At 39.9% G+C, this 22,534-nt stretch overlaps 1 pseudogene; it reads right to left on the bottom strand.

Annotated features, from left to right (window-relative positions):
• Positions 1-322, bottom strand: part of LOC138046295 (uncharacterized) — a 6,044-nt pseudogene extending 5,722 nt beyond the window's left edge.
• Positions 323-22,534: the final 22,212 nt, after the last annotated feature.

The following is a 22,534-nucleotide window of genomic DNA, read 5'->3' as shown; positions in this document are numbered from 1 at the left end:
GCAGAGATAAAATTTCTTCAGAGGAAACTTGTACAATTAGCGTGATCTTTGGAGATGGATTTAAAGTAATCATTGAAAGCTTCAGCGAGAGCCAGGTCGTCTGTAATTGAGGTTCCTCTATAATCAACTTTGTCAGGGATAGGATTTCTTTCGTTTCTAAAACTGTAATATGACCAAAAGCGCTTCGGATTAGATGAGGGCTCATTTGCTCATTTGCAAGTACATTTTCCTTTCTCACCAGATCCAGTTTTTGATGCTCTGTCTTGTTTTTCAAGACTTTTATTTGAGTTGTTGGTTTTGCGAATACTTCACTCATTTCCATAGCGTTCTTTTCTTCCTGATTGCTGATGCGAGATCTTTATTTATCCACGGAGGTTTATTTGAACTTCATCGTGAAACGGTGGGAATGTGTGTATCTATTGCAGTGAAAACAAAACTGCACCATTCATTCCATGCATCGTTAAACTCCTCCTGGGATTTGACATTCTCAACACCAGAGGTGAGAGGTAACAAGGACATTTCTTTGTTCATTGAGTCAAAATCTGCATTTTTGAAATCAAAACAAAATTTATGATTTGAATCCTTAAGTTTCCCAGAAAAGTCGATGTAGCAAACAACTGGGTAATGGTCAGACAACAGACCAGCTTCTGCAAAATAGGGCCCAGAGTCGATCGATGATACTGTGGAGGGCGAATTAGTTATAACAAGGTCGAGAATATTGTTTTTTCTTGTAGGTCTATCGACTAGTTGAAATAAACATAGGTCCATAATAAGACTTGCAAAATGTTGTTCTTCACTGGTGATCCAGATCCATCAATCCCCTCGATTCCTGGGTAGTTGAGGTCACCTCCTATAAACACTCCCCGGTATTTGTCCAACTGAAGGGGGTCCAATAAGGACTTGAACTTCAGGATAAAATCTGTCTCAGAAGGAGAGCGGTAGCAAACAATAAACAACAGGGTTTGACAAGAATTAAGGGCGATTCCCACAACCACAGCTTCAAGTGATAAAGGAATAACTGAGATCTCTCTCTTTGAAAGATGGCTTTTTATCACAATAAGTGTACCCCCTCTGAAATATATCATAACCAGTCGGTAGTATCTCGTCATTGCTGATTGAATCGTTTAACCATGTTTCTGTGAGGCAGATGATGTCAACATCGTATCCATAGGCAATGTCTTTCAATAGAGCAGTTTTGTATTCAAAAGAGTCTCCTTCAGCCGCGACAGCAGCTTTTAGGCTCCGATCATTTTGCAGATAGGATTTGATACTGCTCGGACCAGGGTTTTTGCTTACCGCCGTATCTCCACTTCAAAGCAAAAGTTGAAGTTGAAAAGTTGAGTTGGAGTTTGGGCCCAACTCGCAAAGAAAAAAATCGCTTGCTCCTTGGGGCCAAAAAATGATTGATAGTATGGAACTGAACCCGGGTGACGGATAAAAACCATGTAGGCTGTAAGTCAAAACCCTTATGATTTGGATCTTGTGGAAATAAGCATACAAACAATAAGCCAACCGCCAGTACCAAACAAAGCTTTGGAGAGAACAAGAGAGGACGCCAGTGTCTTTTGGCGGTATGTGAATAGCGTGGACTGGAGAGAGCTCCTTCCTTCTCCTTCAGTCAAGAGAAGAGCTCGAATGATCTCACCGGTAAACAGGCTTGCGCAAAGGGTGCGCGAATCGTGAAGAGACCACTTGAGTGTCTTTTCTAACATGCAATATGATGGGCCCAAAAGAAAACAAAAGTAGTTAGGTCACAGAAATCGTTTTGCAGCTCGGTTTCGCAGACGCTACTTTTTGGGGGAGAGAAATGACTGCCGGAAATACGTCTGCATTCGCAGGCTATGCTCGCATTAGCAAGAGGGAGTTTAATGAGCTGAGAGAAGACCAAGAAAAGAACAAATTGGTCTGTATCAACCTTTCGAGGCAAGTAATAAGTTGCAGCAATTTTAGAGAGTGTGTTTCAGCGATGTGATGATAATCAAATTCCGTAAAACCATTCACTGTAAAATTTTTCTGTGTGGGAAGCCATTCAAATGCTTTTGGCGAGCAAAACTGTACATGTGAGTTATACAAAATTTATTTCCTTTGTTGTCTGTTCTTTTCATATACTCAATAAAACAGAGACCAATTTTTAGCCATTCCATGATTGTAGTATTGTGCAATAACAATCGATTGTATTTCATTAGTAATTAATTGGTCCCTTTAAAATTTATATCCACAGTATCAGACTGAGGACACCTAACCTGCTAGCAAGCTCTCCATTTGAGAATCCCGAGAAAGAAGGGATGAAGGGTAAGGGAGCTCACCTCAAGTTTCTGCACCTTCGACTCTCTCGACCTCTAAATATAATAAGCTTACGCACAGTTAATTTATCTTCACTTTTTTCGCGTCACTTGAACTTTGTGTAAAGATAATCAAAAGGAGTAGTAAGGACTGAGATTATTTATGGAATTGAAATTACTTGCATTTGTTTACCAAATACCCCTATACAACGGATACATTCACTGTTGTTTTAACCTCTCTACAACAGCTGCTTACCTCTGACCTAAGAGTGGCCATTGTAGAGAGGTTCGACTGTAAAAGAAAATGGGAGGCTGCCTCCACAAGAAAACATGATTTTTCAAAACATCGGAAACATCCACTGCCAAATCTAAAGACAATGTTTTTGGTGAACTCCCTTTTACACACCAAAAAAAACATGCCACATTTTGCTTCCCAAGCAAAAACTGGTTGATTCCTCCAAGAACACCTTAAGAGTATTGAGAAAAAATCTTCCTGTTTTCCTGTCGCTGGCAACAAGGTAAACATATAGTTAACATTATTCATTCTCAATGGGTTCATTTTCCAGAAACAAACTTTCGAAATTCAAACACAGTCTATTATTCATCTCATCTTTTCTCTGTAAATTTCAAGATGGCCGCCACTGTAAATGTGAAAAAAATGAACTTTTAATGTAACTGGAATAGAGAAATTTGGGATTAAATATATCTTACGTTATTAGTTAACATATTATCTATGTATCCAAGTTTTATATGCTCTGCAATTTTCACTGCCAGTACAGTAATTCCTAGCTTTTTTAGCCGTGCCTAATTTTAAAGCAAATTCAAAGAAAATGAAACCCAATACTCATTCCAACGTAAACTGTTCAGAATTCACTTCCATCTTTTTTTTTTTAATACATTACGACATATCAGCAACATTATGAACGAATGGAAAAAGAGGTTTTGCATTATTTATGAGGAAAGATCAAAATACGACTCCAGCGAGCATTTGTTAAGACTGCAAAGTTGTGAATCTTGGGTAACACCGTTAGAAGTAGCAAAGGTGTAAAAAGAAATGACGCCTTCCTTAAAATTGCCGGAGAGGTACTTGAGTCATTTTACCATACGAAAAGTCACAGCGCATTTTCCCTTGAAAGAGATTTCGAATATTTAAAACAATAAATCGACTAAGAGGAAATAAGAGGAACGCATGGGAACTTTTACGTCTGGTTTATAACTGTGATAAACTGAACGTAAACTGTTCAGAATTCACTTCCATCTTTTTTTTTTTAATACATTACGACATATCAGCAACATTATGAACGAATGGAAAAAGAGGTTTTGCATTATTTATGAGGAAAGATCAAAATACGACTCCAGCGAGCATTTGTTAAGACTGCAAAGTTGTGAATCTTGGGTAACACCGTTAGAAGTAGCAAAGGTGTAAAAAGAAATGACGCCTTCCTTAAAATTGCCGGAGAGGTACTTGAGTCATTTTACCATACGAAAAGTCACAGCGCATTTTCCCTTGAAAGAGATTTCGAATATTTAAAACAATAAATCGACTAAGAGGAAATAAGAGGAACGCATGGGAACTTTTACGTCTGGTTTATAACTGTGATAAACCCTCCTTTCGGCGTTGCCGTCGTCGTCCTTCTTCTTGCCCTCCTCCTCGTTAACAATTTATTGCGTTCGACGAAGGAGAACGCTTTCCAATTTCGTTGTTCTGTATACCAAATGGGAACTTTTCAGAAATTCCTTTGGACAGGAAGTACCTTTTCATCTCCATTTTAAATTCCTGAATTACATCATATGTGCTTGCGATAATGCCCACCTTGTGGTTTAACTTCGCTGTTTGATGTTTAAAGAATCCTAAAGACTAATCATCGGTCAGAAAAAAGGACATGGAGGTCTTAAAATCGAGCAAAGACCGTTTCACATTTAGCTAGATTCCCTCGATTTCCAATACACAAGCTATAATTACGGACTTATTAAAAGTTTAAAGACCAGGGTATGCTACGGGGGGGTAAAAATTTGATGTGCGTTTTACGAATTGTTTGAAATGGTATAATACATGTATTTTAGCTTGCAAATGTTTGCAATGCATCATTATTTGCCATCAAGTGATCGCTTTGCACGGAGGCAAAGCAAACTTGATGTTGATTTGAGTAAATTTCTGGCTGGAGGAACATTTCGCTTTAAAATATGGATCGGTAAGCCAGAAGCAAAGATGTGTGTTGTGTTGACACAAACTGAAATTTGCATATGTAGTTGTAAATAGCTACCCGGCGATTTCAAGATCGATGGTTATCACAGGTAACCCAGGCTCACTGTGTGTTGGTATTAAAATATAGAGAACATATGAGGTGAAGTTTACGTCTGAAAATTTGCTAGAAAATGGAAATAAAAATCGATAAAACTTACCATGTGGTGAGCTGTTGTTGTCTTTAATACGTACCGTACTTATTCAGCTATAAGCCAAGCGATTTTTACACAAATCCTCAATCAATTTGGGCAAATTTGAAGCCGTAGAAGGGGTCTCGGCTTATAGCCGAGTATTTTTGATAAAAAGAATTTTCTCAGCAAATTAAAACAGTAGCAAATGAACGTGTATTCACTTACAAGCCGAACTAAATTACTCGTAAAATGAAAAGAAGTTGTTGTTGGTGTAATATGGATTTTTATTACTTGGTGGCTCGTTAAGAGCCGTTCGTGTTGTTGTGTGATCGGGATCGATCTTATTGCTCGTCTTCTTCCTTGCTGTCTGTCTCGAATTCGTCGTCCATTTCCTCATCTTCACTTTTTTTTTTGTTCTGGAATATTCTCGTCGAAGACTGCATCGTCTTCTGTGCCGTCGAGTGCGTTATAGAAATGACACAAGTCTTGAACGAACGCCTCACCATCTCCTCGGGAATATCGCGCCAAGCCTGGTTTACCCATGGAAGGAACGAGGAGTCTGGGAACGAGATTGCACCATCACACGTCGTGTAAACAAGCTTGTCACATGACACCATAGCAAACTTGAGACAAAAATGCAAGTGGATTTCTTCTTGTAGCGACCTCACCTCACGATCACGTTGCTTGTTTGTTTCTTATCTTTCGTGTTCATTTGATTGCTTTGAGTATAATTTTTCAGTCAATGTCAATTTGTATTTTAAATTACGAAAATTCCATAGTCGATAATACAAATCAAGACCTAAAATGGGTCTCGGCTTATAGCCGAGTATTATGCGTTTACAATTTGTGTCAATCAAGTTGATTTTTTTCCGTAAGAAGTTTGGGGTCTCGGCTTGTAGCGGAATAAGTACCGTACACGAAGTTTCGGCAAAAATGGTCCCCGTTCACCTTCCTTCATAGTATAGTGACAAGGTAGGAGACGGAAGCCAGCTTATGGACTCCGATCGACCCAAAACAAGCACGATTTTTTTCGCAAAAATCGAATCCAGTCGCTAAATAAAAATGCCAGGCTCGTGGAACATGAATTTCTCTAAACCATGAATCCACTGAAGCATCTCCAGGTAGCAACGCGAAGCCACCAGACTATGTAAAACTTGTAAGTTAACCTGCTAAAATGGCGGCCAGAAAGCATTGTACTCACGAAGTGTCCAATTCAAAACGCCTGGTGACGAGTATAATAAGTCCCCCTGGAGGGAGGGGAGTCCCAGATTGCTCAGTGAGTTTGTTTTTAGCAATGTGGGACTCCCCTCCCTCCAGAACTTATTAAACTCGTCACCAGGCGTCTAGAGTTCAGTGCCATTTTGAATTGGACACTTCGCGTGATGCAAATCATCATTTGCATCACGCCTGAAGAATCGCTGCATTGCTGGCAAATGCGAGGAACACCTCCCACTTGGATGACACAGTAAAGGAAATATTTCCCACAACATGTAGTTTGTTGTTTGTGGAAGCTACTCCTAGCCACATTATGCATTGGCTGTATCCGTCGATACATCCATGAATACAGAAACCGAAACGTTTGTAGCAGCCATCAAAATGCCAGATGTAATTTGGTCCTTTTGATTGGTATTTCCTTCTTTTCAACTTATGTACGTTTGAGCGCTGTTCGACTCCATCAGGATCTAAAGTTTTTAGAACTTTTCTAACTGTTTCTCTATCCACTACAAGACAATAGTCATTAAGTGCACGCAGAGCACCGTTGGTAAGAAAATGTGGTAACCTATCTGTGTGAGAAGATTTGGTTTTGGTGACCGTACGTCCCACCATCCCTCCATGTATGCCAATGTGACCAGACTCCAGCTGACACTCCGTCTCATTTACAGCCTACATCTTTGATATTGGACATCCATATTATGGTCAATTGACACCTGTCAAAACAAGGCATCTGCTGACCAGTATCATGTGACCATATCCTGGGCTCAAGTTTAGAGTTCATCGAGGTCCGCTGTTTGTTTGAAGTCGACTGATGACCAGGCACTGGTTTTTTGATTGGATTGCAGGTTCAAGTCTGGTTAACTGCCAAACATTTTTCGCACATTTAGTGTGGCCCAACTACACACACTAAAGCTCTTAACAGCTTACACTTTTCCTGTCCAAGTGGAAAGCGGTTTGAAAAATATTGATTTTGTGCAATTTCCGCTGGTTTCAATCCACGTTTGACATATGTAGCTGTGGTCAGGACCAAACTGGTGGTTATGCAGTTCTTCAAGTCAAGCATTGGAGGGATAGGATAACTTGTCTCTATTTTTAATTTTGATAAGGTCACATGATGCCTGGACGACTTATGACAGAAGAACAGAAACGAAAGAAGAGGGAAAGAGAACAAGAACGGCAAAACAATATACTAGTAATAACTCAAACGTGGTGAAAGAAGTTACTCCACAAATTCTTTTCTTGGACACTAAACCGTTTGTTATTCTTTTAAAAAGTGGTTTAATCGTTTTTTCCTTTGTTCAGGAATAAAACTCGAATTTTTATTCTCGAAAAGCAATCATCTGTATTTGGAATAAAGAAATTTTTGGAATAAAGAAATTGTTTGTTTTGCTCTAAAAGGTGAGGGAACAAGTGGCTTTTTCTTTACTCCGTTTGCGTACACTGTAACTGTTTTTCGATGTGTCTCAACGGTGACAAGAAAATTTTGCCCTTATGTTATAAACACATAATTGTAATGAGGTTTCATAAAATTAAGGAGAAACATCAGTAGCTTATTTCAAGCACGTACAGGTAATTTGTTGCAGGTGTTGTTTGAAGTCCGCCCTTTCTTGGTTGCTGTATTTTGCCAAAATATATCAAAATGTGAATGATCTTGTGCATCAATAAAACTCTTTTTTGATGTTAAACTGACAAAATTTCCTAAGGCTGATCTGTCACATCACGAGCTGGTACGTCTGTGATTTCTAATTTTAGCGTTATTCCTATTTCCTGGCTTTTTCCTTTCCCGTTCTCTTTTGCTGAGGATTTGCTTGTTTTCTGTTGATAGTGGTTGGCCTATGAATTTTTCTAAAGAAAAAGCAAAGAGACTGAATTAATTAAGCAGTAACCAGAAACACCAAAACATGGACTGTAACGATACCACATTGTGACAGTGTGTGACATTCTTATAATTGTGTAATCGACTCTTGTTATGATTTGACATGAATGATTGTATCTCGTGATTATCAAAAGACAATTCAAATTCCATCTTATGCAAAGCTGACGTAGATGCGATCTCAATTCAAAGTATATATGGAAAGAACTCAAGTGAGGCCATCGCTACTGTGTGCATGTGATGGACGAAGAACCTTCGCTGATCCACAGCATCAGGAACTTCTTATGCAACACCCAAGGACAGAGAAATTTCTCTGACCCGCGTGGGAATCGAACCCATGACCTCCGGATTAGATCACCGTTGCTCTACAGACTGAGCTACAAGGCCAGACAGGAGCAGGCCATGGGAGTTTGAGGACAAATCGGCTCGGCCCAAGCCAAGTACTAAGTGCAAGTGCGTGTTGTCCTAAGTAGAGTGTGTATGTATATATGGAAAGAACTCAAGTGAGGCCATTGCTACTGTGTGCATGTGATGGATGAAGAACCTTCACTGATCCACAGCATCAGGAACTTTTTATGCAACACCCAAGGACAGAGAAAAATCTCTGACCCGGGTGGAAATCAAACCCACGACCTCCGGATTAGATCACCGTTGCTCTACCGACTGAGCTACAAGGCCAGACAGGAGCAGGCCGTGGGAGTTTGAGGACAAATCGGAGAGAGCCAACAGAATGGGTGTCAAGTATGCTGGTAGTAATAAAGCCAAACAAAATTCGAATTTTTTTACACCCAAGCCATCAAAAGAGAGCACGATCAGATTGCCTACAATGGAAAAAATGGCTTACAGTAAATGATGCGAAAGACGGATTCTCGCAAAAGAAGCTAGACTGCGAGTCCAGCTAAAAACTACCTTCGACACTCCCTTCGGACGCCACCGTTAGCTTTGCATGCACTTTGGCATCAGTTTCTCTCCAGAAGTATGGCAAAGAACCATGCACCAATTGGTCGAGGACTCCAAGATGTGGAAGTCATTGCTGATGACTTTATCATTGCTGGTTTCGGCAACACCACCGAAGAAGCCTACGAGAGCCTTGAATGTAACAAAAGAGCATTCTTCACAAGATGCAGGGAATGGAACTTCAAACTGAACAAAGACAAAGTAAAATGTGCTCAGACTAACACACAGTTAATGGGACTCCAACTCACTACCGACCCCTGTAAGATTGAAGCGATTTTTGTCCAACCTAAGCCAGAAGATTTCGCTGCCCTTAAGCGTTTTCTAGAAATAGTGAACTACCTTTCAAAGTTAATGCGGCATCTGAGCAAAATGACAGAGCTGTTGCGAAGATGAGAAGATTAGAAGATAAAGATGAAGAATGGCAGTGGCTGACACAGCATAAAGTCACGTTTAACACAGTGAAGAAGTACCTAACCAAATTTCCAGTACAGTAAAAACTTAGCTCGGTTTCGTAAGAACTGGAGTAATATTGCGTTTGGTGGAGAGAATCTTGTGATGAACTAGAGAAATTAAAAGTGCAAATACAGAAAGGATGCCTACAATCCTGGACAAAAGTGTTGAGAAGGTAGCATCACTTTTAAGATAGCCTCCCTCCCCCCCTCATCAATGTTGGATTTTGCACCAAACAAAATGGTGACTTTTCTGACTTTCCTTCCAACATTGAATGTGGGGGAGGGGGGCCACAAGAGCATGCTCTTTCCCAAAAAGTTCAGCCAATAATTAGAATAATCAAATTAGGTGTGAAGTGAAGTGATGCACGATACCTTCCCAACAATGTTTGACCAGGATTGTCTGAAAAAGGTCAAAGGCTATACACGGGAATTTCTACACATGTTTTCATTCCTTTAACCAAAAAACTCGAAGAAATGGGAACATATTCGGATTTCGATTTGTTTTGTTCAAGTTATTGCTGAAATCAGGCTCAAATAAGGTTGATTGCGATCGATATATTTCTTTTCCATAATCTCGCAAATGATAATGTGGAATGTTTACGAAATGAATAAGAATAATTCCTAGTGAGCCATACCATATCTCCATTTTCTGTTGTTAGATATGCACAATTTGCCATAAATACGTGTTAGATTTTGCTAGGAAAGTTAGGAAGCATTTGCTGAAACAGCGAACGCTATAGTTAAGCATGCAATGGGTTGTTTTCGGTGAAATGCACGCCCGCTAATGTATTCCACTATCACATGGCAATTAAATTTGAGAGGCGGGCAAGGTACGTAGCTAAGTGTTCGCAGCCGTCTGGACGAGGAATACTGCAGCTCCTTTGTTGTGGTCCATTCTTTAAATTCTTATGTGTGCGCCCCGTATGGCAGCATGTTACTTTTTCTCTCTCCAGTTAATTTCAAAACTTTTTATTCTTTTTCAAGTAACAAATGCCACCGTATCAGCACAGGCATTTATCTAAAGTGCTAGTAAATGCTTTAGCAATTCTATGTCTTGTCCTAGCACTTGGTCAAGCTTGTTGTCCCAACGTTTTATGTCACAACCTTGGTTTACTGGAAGCAAATATTGCTGCCAGGATCTACTCGCCTAGTTCTCTCAACTCATGAGACCACCCAGACGGCCAAACATCGAGCCATTACTCTTCGAAACTTTGAAGTCATCTGGGATATTCAAGCCTCGTCAAGGAGTACGAGCTGGAGCTCTAGTAAAAACAAGGGCAGTTTCTAATCAACACCACAGCATCGAAACTGTTATTACTAACATTCGTGAAGTCAACCAACTAGAATACAAACAAAAGCAAAAGTCATCCCAATATTGCCTGCCTATTTGATTTCTAATGCATGTCGAGTTACGAACAAAGTCGATGAGCTCCAGGCTGTTGTCGAAGCGAGTAATGCTAAGGTAGCTATTATCACCCAATCTTAGCTTGACAGTAATATTCCATCATCTGCTATCAGTTTAGGGAACACCTTTAATATCTATCGTAAGGACAGAACGTGTTCTCAGGGTGGAGGTGTACTAGCCTATGTGAGTGAATCGATACCGACTAAACAGCTATCTGAGCTTGAAGTTGATGATAAGGAGGTGCTATGGCTGCCTCACACACCGCCGCGTATAGTGAGACCCTTTAGCTGCATAATTACAGTTGCTTTGTATTTTTCTGAATTTCGTAGAAATATTGCTAAGGAGTCTGAGCTAAACAGCTATATTACAGAACGTCTGGATAATCTGCTTAAAGAAAGGCCGTCAGCGGGAATAGTGATTGCGGGAGACATCAACCAACTGGATCCGTGCTCACTGTGTTGGAGATTTGATTTGCGGAAAATTGTTAAAGCCCCAACTTGCGGAAATAATATTCTTGACCAAATTCTAACAAACATGGATAATGTATACAGTGAGGTTCAACATCTGCCTCCCTTGGGGCGCTCAGATTATCAGTGTATCCCTTATGGCTCAACGGGTGCGAGTTCCCATTCCACGAATGAATAGGAACATGAACTCTTTCATACAGCGTGGGGCTAGATTGTTAGGAAATAAATCATCTAACGCATAGTCTATATTTTATTTTATTTTATTATAATTATTATTTTATCCTTATTAATGATTTTAATTGTAACATTGTACATTTTAAAATTATTGTAAATTTGATGTAATTCTGTTTAGCCAAAATCAAATAATAAAGCCTTATATAAAGCCTTACATATACTGACATTTATCTTGGCAAACAAAAATTGACAGTTGTGTAGGACATGATAAGCATTCTGAAGAAATTCCAGTCCTACCTCCCTTTCACAAGTAACAATGGAGACAAAAGATTTGTGGATCAGCTTTGTGTAGGTGACCAATTATCAATTGAGAGGGCTGTGAACTCTATCCATTCTGTGTCAAATGGCTACAGGGCAGAATACCACTTAGAAGGTTTCAATATGCAACTTGGTGACTGGCATACAGGTGTTAAGATCCTTGAGGTAATGTAATCCCAAAATCATCGCATTGTTATGAATAGTGAGATATGTAATTTATACTACTGACATCTCAATAAATTTAGACGTCCTCTTTGTACTGCTAGCTGTTTAAATCACCAAGGTTTTAAACACAACTGTATATGTTTAGTCGACTATTTGGTTGTCCGAAGGGCAGGCCAGTGATAGAGGGGGAGGAAGGTTCAAAATCCGTTGACAGCATTCTCTCAAAATTCCCTGACTAGTAGCAGGAAGTACATGTCATAATCTAATTAATCATCTAATTAATCAGTATTACGTCATGATTATACAATAACAATAACGTCACATGCTAAGCTTGTACAACATCAAATCACAGAGTCATGTTCCAAATTACATGTAGAACCAGTATTCTCATATACAATTTCAGTGATCATTTTCTTTTTTCTGTCCTTTACAGCTGCTTTTCAGGCGCTTTTATTGTGGCAGTTCTTCAGATGACGAATGCACTATGTATTCTGATCGAAACGTCATCAATCGGCGCAATGTAAGGGAGGATCCCCACACAGCGTTACGACCAGACAGAGACTTCTTAGCACTTGAAGTCACTGCTCGGGTTGTAGCAGCAGGTTTTGAAGTGTTTGGAATAGCCAGGAAAAATGAAAAGCCCAATAACTTAGCCCTTCCAGAAAACCTTTAAGTAGGTTGAAGAAACTGCAGTTTTTGCATAAAGCAGGAGGAATGATTGTTGACAAACTGGTTGTCAACAAGGATATGATAGATAATACCATTCAAACCATGCTTTCTGCTCAAGAGAGGTAGGAACTTATAAATCAAACGGAACTAAATTCAGAGGGGCGTTTTCCTTGTAGATTCCCTGGTTGTTCTAAGTCATTTAAATACAATGGAAGAAGTCGCAAAAATCATGAACTCAGGCATTTCCCCCCCCCCCCCCCATCTTACTTGATCTTTCATTAAGCTTGTTAATGGGGAAATCACGATCACAACATTCTTCTAAGAAGAGCATGTTAGAGACGAAAACACCACAGGTAAGGCTTGATAGATTAAGGACTTTCCAAATCCTGTTGCCAAATTGACGAAAACACCGCGTTTCTTCTCCACAACATGCTTGATCACATCCTCCTAATGGCTCCTTAGCTTTTTGATGACTTGGTCAAATGAGAACGCGCTATCCCTGTGGACTGCATTTAGATCTCGGAGAAAAGCAGATTCGTCTAAGTTCTTCATTGAACGAAATTCAACAGTTTTTGCTTTATGTTAAGGAAGTTTTTTGGCAGTGTGCATCGACCTATGCGGATGACTGGGTGCGAAAACAAAGAACTCAAGACTGTGCTATCAATCTTGCTCTCTCCAATGAATAAAATATCAAAGAAACAGACGTTAAGGAGTTGCAGTATTTCATCAGCCTTACCATAAATACTGTTAAGAGGCAGTGTCCCTAAGAGCGGTCTGATCGATTTCGCATCAGAAAATCATTTTCCTTTGAACTCTGCCTATTATATGGGTTTGGTACCTAAGTAATAAATCTGGATTTCTTTTTTGAAAAAAATGTTTTTTTGCTTCACTACGAAGCCAAACTCATTTTAAAAGATTTCAGCCCTTCAGCGGCTGATCTAAGGGCCAAAGTTTATCGATATTGACAGCGTCGCTATATGAAAACGAAAAAACCTCTTGAAATAATCTTAACACCTGAAGTTCTCTATGTCTTTAAATAGTCATACCACAAAGTATCGACCGTTTCTATTGTTTTGGAAAAATTCTGGAATCCCGAAAACAAACCATACTATTTGGCTGATGCGAGGACCACCTGCTAATGGTGGAATTTGAGAGCTTGGTTTTCAATTGTGGGCCAAAATTCTAAAGTAAAATTCATGCCAAATGAGAGGTCTAGGTTGATTCTAAAAGGTATTCCCCAAACGCCAATCAGCGGAAGTCTGAATTTGGCTTTCAGGGCGCTTTGTTAGCATAAACAACACTCTCTAATTTTAGCTCCCTTTCCATTTAGTTATTAGTCATCTGTTGAAATAAGGACATGCCGTCATTATTGCTCAGAAAAAAGGCAGAAGTTATTTGCTGTCTTTTAGAGTGTTTAGCTTACAACTAACAGCAAATAGAGTATTGGAAGAACTTCTTCACTTCTTCATTTCCCCGCCGCAAAAAGGTCGCATTGAGTGAGTGTTTGATCCAAGCTACGCGCCTGAACAATCAAAGAAAAGCTGATTCATCGAGAGGAATTTTTAGACATTTTGCAATTTTATATTGAATAATGAATACAAAACCTGCACTACTTGAAAGGAAACGATGAGTGAGTTATTTTCAGTCTAGGCTTAGGATTAAGTCGCTTAAGTTCCTTTTCATTTACAAACTGCAATATCAGATTAAACTAGGTTTGTAAAGTCAACTACCATATAAACTGGCTTTGGTCCAATAGATCTAATTCTTGCTTCGAACTAGTGGAAATGTCAAGTACCCGGGGTAAACTACCTACTATATTATTCATTTGTCTTAGTCAAGTGCGAGACACACGGACAAATTTACACTGAATGAAACAGAAATTACAATCCGGTCACGGGATCGCCTGTTCTCGATTGTACAAGAGGAAATTGGACATTTTGCAGCATCACCAGGATTCGGCCCAACATCCCCAGGTAGTAAAAGAATATTGTAGACACTCGTGGAGTTACTATAGTAGGGTACTTAGTCAGGAAGAAATTTTCTGCAAAGCTTGAAGCAGTTGAAGGTTGTCAAATTAACATGGCTGTTAAAAGCTCCAAGCTTGATAACTATATTTTCTTCCACAGCACAGTTAAAATGCAAACAGTAAATAACATTTAGATTTAGCCAAGCCTAAAAGCGGAGCTCCCTGGTTCTTTATTCTTACTGTAGGGTAAGTGAAAATAAAAGGTTTCGAATTGTCCGTGTTTTGATGTTTTCGGTTGCTGCTTTAATATTGAGATCATTTTCTTTGCTTTCTTCTATAGTAAAATTCATTGCCTAACTAGTGAATTCCACGGTACATTCTACGCTAAAAACTGATATCCAATGAATCACAAAACAATGAGTATGATATCGGTTTTTTGAGTGAAATTTACTTTGCAATTCACCTGTTTGGCAATGAGTTTTAAAAGAAAACAAGCACACCCTCAGCGAGTGAATGGAATAGGAAAAATTTTAAAGCCATTTCGGAGTCAACTGTCAATAGCCAGGGGATAGGAATCACACTAAATTGGAAGCCATAAAAAAAACCCTTGTCAGTTCAAGGTCAAAAAAGAGTTTTACTGATATACTTTATTCCACGTTATCTCTGAAAAAGAGGTCATTTACATTTTGATGTATTTCATTAAAACATGCCAGCTTGGTTTGGAACAAGAATCGACAAAATACGGGAATGCAACCAAGAAAGGACCAACTTCAAACAAGATCCGCTCCAACGCTTAAATAACCAATAAGTGCTATAAACAAACTTCTGAAAACACAAGTAAAATTTATTGTCACTGTCGAGGCACATCGAAAACCAGTTGGGCAAATGGATTAAAAAGCACTTGTTCGCTGAAATTTTACAGCAAAACAAACAAAGAAATCAACTTTTTCTTTACGTCCAAAAGAGTACAGATAATTGTTATTAAATTCCAGTTGACAATAAAAACTCGATTTTGATTCCTGAAAAAAGGAAAAACCGATTAAACCACTTTTTGAAAATAACAAACGGCGTAGTGCCCAAGGGAAAAATTTGTGGAGTAACTTCTTCCACTGATTATGAGTTATTACTGGTATTCTGTTTTGTCCTTGTTGTTCTCTTGCGCTCTCCTTTTGCTTCTGTTCTAGTCATAGGTCCTCCAAGCATCATGTAACCTTATCAGAGCTTCTGAAGATATGCCAAAAATTGCAACACAGAGAAAAAAGCAGCTCTAAGCAAATTAAAAATAAACATTCAGCCTTAAGTTTATATCCCTCCGATGCTTGACTTGAATAACTGCAAGTGAAGCTTTGATCCTCGCAGATATGAACGCAATTCCTGCAATTACGTAGAGAAGGCTGAAAAATTCAGGACTTCAATGAGGTTTGAACCCATGACCTCGTGATGCCGGTGCGACGTTCTAACCAACTGAGCTACGAAGCCACCGATGTTGGGAGCTGGTCATTTGTGGGTTCTAATGTTGCCGTGAGGAATGAATCAATGATGAAATGATATATGAACTGTGGATATGAAATCAAGTGAAGCTATGATCACGCAGTTATGAACGCAATCCCTGCAATTACGTAGAGAAGCCGGAAAAATTCAGGACTTCAACGGGGTTTGAAACCGTGACCTCGTGATGCCAGTGCAACGCTTTAACCAACTGAGCTATGAAGCCACTGACGTTGGGAGCTGGTCATTTGTGGGTTCTAATGTTCCTGTGAGGAGTGAATGAATCTCACCCACCCAGTTTGCATTGCGCCTTTGTTGTTGTTGTTATCCGGGATATCCTTATAACGCTCCCATATTTGGTCAAAGATAAGCCAGGACCAGACAAGCGTGGTCACATTTGTTATGGAAATTGAAGGAGACAGTGAGCGTGATTTTTCAGAAAGTGACCTCTCCGATGAGGAAGCTGAGGTCAACGCGTATGGATCGTTGATTAGAACCGTAAACAGGGCTTATCGACGTGAAACCACCGTTACTGGCGCAGTCGCTGCGGCAAGCACCAGCGACGCCAACAGCAATCGCATGGTAAGAATCCGCTCAAACTAAAAATTTTGTATTAGTGTCGTTTCAGTTAGCTGTTGTTACTGCTGTGACTAGCTTCAGTTCTATTCGCTGTAGCTTTGCACTTGTAAAAATACTTGCAGCCGCAAGAAAAGTGCAAGATACACAGGCTGTCCGTGCCAAAACGCGAACCTAAAATGTTCTACAAATTGCAAGTGTGGTACAAAGAAAGCACCTTGCAAAAACCAGGTCGCGGAAGGTAAGGAGATTGGGAATCCGAGTGCTTTTGCCCGCCACAGGCAAGCTGTAGAGGACTCTCAACGCGAAATAAAGGTTTGTTTACGAGGTTATACAATTTTATTCAAATTAGTTTACTTACACGGATCATGTATGGAAATTATTTCAGACTCGGCGCATTCTCCGTATTATACACATAAACGTAGTTCTACCTCATCCTAGTCTACGTCACAAGGAATCACATGAGATTGTGCGAGCAAGCCAGGTCAGTGTGCGGTAAACTTTCAGTTATGGCGGATGCCAAGACGAACGAGATGGACCACAAACTTTCGTCTAGCGCTGAAGAAGACGAAGCTGCAGTGCTAGCCGAAGACGAAAATGATCATGACACCACCGGTGCTCATGCTATCGCTCCCAATAAACTATGGGAAGCTATTCAAGGACTGCAAAAGAAAGTTGATCTTTTGGCGGGAATGTCAACACGCATCACCGATGCTTCACTAAAGCGGAAAGTACCGCAAATGTCCAAGGCAGAGTCCAAAAGTGACTCAAACTCCCAACCGGGACCCTCAAAATAGAAAGCTAGAAAAGCTTTGTCTGATTCAGATGACACATCGGACGACTCTGTTTGCTATGCAGTTCACGCCATCCTTGGAGAAGATGAACAAGATGGCGACTCGAGTGACAAGCTCCTGAACGAGATTGAAGAGGAATACAACACGGCCGATAAAACGGGCCCAAACATAAATGAACATCTAGTGAATCTTATTAATAAGAGATTTGCTGGTAAGCTCAAGGAAGCAAAGCTTAAAGAAAAGCTAGAGCTGTATGTGCGACCCGGCAACTGCAAAAAATTGAAAGTGCCCCTCGTGAACCACGAACTATGGGGCAAACTCAAACCACAGGACTTGCGACTCGCAAATGTCCAACAAACCGTTGTAAAAGCCACCATTGTGCTTGCAGAGGCCACTGAGGAAATAAGTAAAGTCAAAAGAAAGAGGGATGAAAAACCAAAAATTATTTTGTCTTTGACTGATTCGCTCGCTTTGCTAGGACACGCAATTTATGAGCTTTCATTGCGGCGACGGGATATTATGAGAGCCTCCAAAAACAAGGATCTTCGTGCCCTTTGTAATCAGCACATCCCAGTAACGGATTTCCTCTTTGGAGATGATGTCCAAAGCAGTTTAAAAACAATAAAAGAGTGCAACAAAATTGCCAGCTCTGTCAGTCAAGGGCATGATTACAAGCAAGGCTACTCAGGAACTGGACATCAAAGGCCCCGTAATAGCAAGCCATTTTTAGGGCATCGCAAGAGCTACAACTCGTTCAGAAAGAAACCATGGGCCTTAAACCAGAAGAGGGAGGACACCAAGTGAGCTTAACTACAACATAACAAACAGTTATTCACGATGTAAGTAAATTTGAAACCCTATTACCATTTATTATTACTGGCTTAGAGCAAAATGTTAAATGCTTTAAAGCAGGTAACCTTACCAGTTTCCTTACTAAATGGAGAACTCTTACATCTGATAGAGAAATTCTAGATATGATAACTGGCACAACTATTGACTTTAGGTACCTGCCAGTCCAACACGGGCCACCGGCCATTCGAGAGTTCTCAGATACCGAGTCTGAAATAATTTACACTGAGATCGAAAAGCGTTTAAACAAAGGTGTGATTGTCAGAACTGTCCGGGAAACTGATGATTTTATTTCCCCCATTTTTCTGAGAGAAAAGAAAGATGGATCACACCATATGATTTTAAACCTTAAAGCACTAAACAAGAGCATTGTTTATCACCATTTCAAAATAGATACTCTTGGTTCAGTAATTAGACTAATACGTCCAAATTGTTTCATGGCCACCATCGACCTAAAAGATGCCTATTATTTTGTGCCTGTGTCAGAGAAACATCAAAAATATCTCAAGTTTCACTGGAAAAGAAACTTCTACAAGTTCACTTGCTTCCCTAATGGGTTATGTTTCTGCCCTAGGAAATTCACAAAGCTCATAAAGCCAGTACACTCTTGTCTTACGTTACAAGGCCACATCTTGGCAGCTTATATTGATGACAATTACATTCAGGGTGATACTTATACCAAATGTCTAACTACTGTGCTTGAAACATTAAAACTGTTTGTTGACCTGGGATTTTGTCCTCACCCTGAAAAATCATGTCTGATACCATCCCAAGAAGTTAATTTTCTGGGAGTTATGCTAAATTCCATCACAATGACTGTCAGACTGACCATGGAGAAAAAACAAAAAATTAAGAATGCATCCACAGCACTGCAGGAGAGGTCAAAATACATTATACGAGAGGTTGCAAGTGTCATAGGACTACTGGTCTCAAGTTTCCCTGCTGTTATGTATGGGCCATTGTATTACAGAAAACTAGAACAAGAGAAATCTCATGCTATCAAAGACAATAATGGCAACTATGAGGCCTTTATGTCACTCTCCACAGATGCCAAAACAGAACTACAATGGTGAATCGAAAATATTGAAAACTCATTCAACGTTATAAATCATGACCCCCCATCACTAACAATTAGCACTGATGCATCAAAAATTGGATGGGGAGGTGTTTTCAAAGATCTGACTTGTGGGGGCCACTGGACACCCCAAGAAGGTGAAGAGCATATCAACTACCTAGAATTAATGGCTGCCTTCTTTTCACTCCAAGCTTTTGTGACAAAACTAAATAATAAACATGTCAGACTGAAAATTGATAATACAACAACAGTGGCAGAAATAAATAACATGGGCACTAATCGCTCTGTACAATGTAACAAAGTGCCTTTAGATATCTGGTGCTGGTGCATGGCTACAACAAGTTGCAAAAATAGTGGAGACACTTCACCTTCTTGGGGCGTTATTAATTTTCCTATTATCTCTCGCACTGCAGCCCCCCTCCCCCCCTTATCAGTGTTGCTAGCAAGACAAAAAAATGTTGGGAACTTAAGCGGTCAACATTGAAAGGGGGAGAGGGGAGAGGAAGTTGGAAAGGTCTAAATTCTAGATATGGCGGGCATTGGAAGCTAGAAAAGGTGTTTTTTAATGAAAGTGTCTCAACAATTTTGCAACTTGTTGTCTGAGTTGGTTGTCACTGTATTGGCGTACGGTCACTTTGTTTATTGGAACGGGAAGGCGTCTATCGTTTGCGTTTAATATGGTGTTTCCAAAAAAAAGGGTTTAATTCCCTGATCTGCTGTGAATGGAAATTGGCCAGCGATAAACTGGATTTTGGCGGGGTTTCGGTGTGACGTACTTTGAAGGCATTTCAGTGCTTTTTGTGAGTCAAGTTGAAAATACTCATAATTTGGTACATGAAAAGGTGTGATTTTCCATCCTTTCGCTTTTTAAAGTACGCTAGAAATATCCTGGAACTGATTTCGAAATAATTTGCCTGAAACACCTATATTTCGGTGGACACATGACATCTAAAGCACGCGCAACATGTACGAAATTAGCTGTTCTTTACGAATGAGAACCAGACATAACATCTCCTTTAACTGCGATCGCATGCCATTTAAAGGGAACATCCACTTTCTGAAAAATCAATTCTTAGCAAACATTGTTATACAAAGATACATTTTCATAGAAATCCATTTGTAACATTACTTATTGCTTTCGGGCTTGTCTGCTTTCAGAGAAAGGATTGGTAACGCTTACTAGCAAGTCTTCTAAGTGACGTGTCGGGTACAGGCTAATTCCATGTTCTTTGGACTGACTGACTGAGCACAATGATCAAAAGAAAGCACCCGATTGAGCTAAATCCTTTGCGAGATTTGTTTTACAATGAGATGCAAAAGTGAACAAATTTGTACCGGCTACACATTATGACATTTATATGAAACGCTCTACACGGTCTACCACAACTTTTCACTGAGAAAATAATATGATATCATATTTCTTGCTGTTGCGATGGTAGACCGTTGGTAAATGGAATAGACGATATGTACAGGATTTCTAACTGTGTGAGCTTTATTACGAATCGCCTGGTAATGTATTGGATTGCTTAGAAAAGAAAGTACTAGTTGAATTGTGCTGTTTCCTCCAAGATACGATTTTCAACTGTAACGCCACCATCCCGCTTGACGTCACCAAGAAACACAGTAAATGGTATTGTGTTACATAATACGAGCCATGTGTAACTTTCGGAGCATCAGATCTGCAGTGCAAAATACTTTGCTCGCTTTAGTATTTGGTACGCAGTCTTCTGTTAGCGATGATAAGTCCAAACACTCGCAAATCGATGCTACCGTATGTCAATAATTAATATCCTTTCGTGTTTGGTACAATGTCCTTTGCACTTCGCGTGCAAACTACTGAAATGTTTCAGAGCTTATACGATATTTAATGATTGTTTCCTTAGTTCCTGCTTTTATACGTTGAAACGTTTCCCTATAAGATTCTAATCCGGACTGGCAAAATTATTGCAATCAATCAGACAACAAGTTGCAAAAATAGTGGAGACACTTCACCTTCTTGGGGCGTTATTAATTTTCCTATTATCTCTCGCACTGCAGCCCCCCTCCCCCCCTTATCAGTGTTGCTAGCAAGACAAAAAAATGTTGGGAACTTAAGCGGCCAACATTGAAAGGGGGAGAGGGGAGAGGAAGTTGGAAAGGTCTAAATTCTAGATATGGCGGGCATTGGAAGCTAGAGAAGGTGTTTTTTAATGAAAGTCTCTCAACAATTTTGCAACTTGTTGTAGAAACATCTGGATATCTGCAGAACACATACCAGGGAAAAGTAATGTAGCAGCTGATAGACAGTCAAGGGAAATAAACACCAATACTGAGTGGAAGCTGAACCCCACTCTCTTAAATAAAGCCCTTGATAAGCTGCAAGCTCGCCCAGATGTTGACATGTTTGCGTCGAGACTCAATAAACAATTCCCAAGATATATTTCCTTCCGACCTGACCCTGGAGCATACTTAGTGGAATGAACTAAATGGTTATTATTTTCCCCCCTTCAGTGTGATTCCAAAGGTTCTTCAAAAACTGGAACAAGACAAAGCCATGGGGATAGTGGTGATCCCAAGATGGCCAACTCAGGTGTGGTACTCAATGGCTATGAGAATGCTGACAAGCTGCCCAGTCCTTCTGCAGCACAATGCCAGACTACTTTTGTTACCCAGCCACCCACAGAAAGTACATCCATTACACAAGAAACTGGACCTTCTCATCTGCCACTTATTCGGGAACAGTTGCATGCAAGCGGCCTTTCACAAGCAGCTTCAGGTATCATCCTGTGTGCCTGGAGAAACGGGACAAAAAAGCAGTACCGAACGTATCTTTCGAAGTGGGGAAATTACTGCAACTCAAAAGGGATCAGTCCAGTTTCAGCTACTGTAGCTCAAGCAATAAACTTTCTTGCAGACCTAGTCAAGTCAGGTGTTGGCTATAGTGGAGATAATACAGCAAGATCAGCCATTTCAACAATACTTGTCATTAGTGACTCTGCTACCTTTGGTACACACCCATTAGTAAAGCGATTTCTAAAGGGTGTTTTTGAACAGAAGCCCTCATTACCACGTTATGAAACCATCTGGGATGTCAGTCAAGTATTAACTCATCTTCGTTCCTACCCTCCCGTTGAGAACATTTCACTTAAGAAACTTACATTTAAAGTTGTTATGTTACTACCTCTGTTAACTGGTCAGCGAACACAAACCATTCACTGCCTAGATGTTAAACATATGGACATGTCAGAAAAGAAATGTATTTTTTATCTGACCAGGCTCCAGAAGCACTCCCGACCAGGGAAACAGCAGAAGCCTATTGAACTGGAAGCTTTTGACCAGGAGCCTAATTTGTGTGTTATTCGTCATTTGAAAGCATATGTTGATAAGACTAGTGTTCATAGGGGTGACACTAACAGAAATCAGTTACTGTTGAGTTTTCAGAAACCATTTAAAC

Source organism: Montipora capricornis, chromosome 4 (genome assembly GCF_036669925.1).
Source record: "Montipora capricornis isolate CH-2021 chromosome 4, ASM3666992v2, whole genome shotgun sequence".
NCBI lineage: Eukaryota > Metazoa > Cnidaria > Anthozoa > Scleractinia > Acroporidae > Montipora > Montipora capricornis.
This window is presented reverse-complemented; position numbering and strand designations above follow the sequence as displayed.